This window comes from Zalophus californianus, chromosome 3 (assembly GCF_009762305.2).
Source record: "Zalophus californianus isolate mZalCal1 chromosome 3, mZalCal1.pri.v2, whole genome shotgun sequence".
Lineage (NCBI taxonomy): Eukaryota > Metazoa > Chordata > Mammalia > Carnivora > Otariidae > Zalophus > Zalophus californianus.
In genome coordinates, this window is record NC_045597.1 from 84,831,364 (window position 1) to 84,832,666 (window position 1,303).

General features: G+C 32.9%; 1 non-coding gene across 1 annotated transcript; it reads left to right on the top strand.

Moving 5' to 3' along the window:
* Nucleotides 1–791: 791 nt before the first annotated feature.
* On the top strand, nt 792–893 carry LOC113921115. The gene has a single exon (XR_003519522.1). It is a non-coding gene; the product is annotated as a U6 spliceosomal RNA (small nuclear RNA).
* Nucleotides 894–1,303: the final 410 nt, after the last annotated feature.

Here is a 1,303-nt window from a genome sequence, read left to right on the forward strand (position 1 = left end):
GGAGGATGCCTAGGTGCCTCAGTCAGTTAAGTGTCTGCTTTCAGCTCAGGTCATGATCTCAAGGTTCTGAGATAGAACCCCACAAGGGGCTCCTTGCTCAGCGGGGAGCCTGCTTCTCCATCTGTCTGCCACTCCCCCTGCTTGTGCTCTCTCTCTGACAAATAAATAAATAAAACCTTTAAAAATAATAATAAAAATTTTTTAAAAAGAATGCTTTAATGGCCTCAAAAATAAAATCAATACAGCTGAGGAAATAATCACTAAGCTGAGAGAAAGGCCAATATAAATTATGTAAACTAAAACACAAAAAGAAAAAAATAGAGAAAAAAAACCAGAATACCCAAAAGCTGTTGGATAATATAAAACAGTCTAACATACATGCATGTTGGATAATACAAAACAGTCTAACATCCTTCCCAGAAGGAAAGAAGAGGAACAGGGCAGAAAAACATATTTGAACAGATAATGGCCAAAAATTAATGACAGACACCAAACCACAGACCCAAACCCTCAAAGAGTACCAAACAGAATAAATACACCCACGCCTTAAAAAATAGATAAACATATTATATTCAAACTCTTGAAAACCAAAGATAAAGATAAAATCTTGAAGGCAGCGACAAGGAAGGGGAAGACACTATATATAGAGAAACAAATATAAGAATTACAGAAGACATTCATCAGAAACTAGACAAGTCTGAAGACAATAACAATGACATATGTAAAGAGCCAAAAGGAACAAAAAATCAATTACATATTCAATAAAACACCTTTTTAAAATTGCGAAGATTGTTTGCTTTGGCAGTACATACACTAAAGTTGGAATGACACAGAGGTTAGCATGGCCCCTGCGCAAGGATGGCAAGCAAATTTGTGAAGTGTTCCATATTTTTTAAAAAAATACATAAAATTAAGGAGAAATAAAAATATATTCATCAAAGTGAAAAAATCAATTTCTAGTGTACCTGCTCTAAAAGAAATGTAGAAGGAAGTTCTTCAGATAGAAGAAATATGATACAAAAGCCTGGATCTATATAAAGAAATGAAGGACTGCCAATGACATAAGTGAAATGTCATAATACTAATTCCGCTCTAAAAGTTAACTTATGTCTAAAAAGAGTCAATAAAATCTTTCTGTGAAGAATCAAATAGTAAATATTTTAGGCTCTGTGAACCACATATAGTCTCTTTCACATATTCTTTGTTTTTTTCGTTTTTTTTTAATTTTTTTGATTTTATTATGTTATGTTAGTCACCATACAATACATCATTAGTTTTTGATGTGGTGATCCACGATCCATTT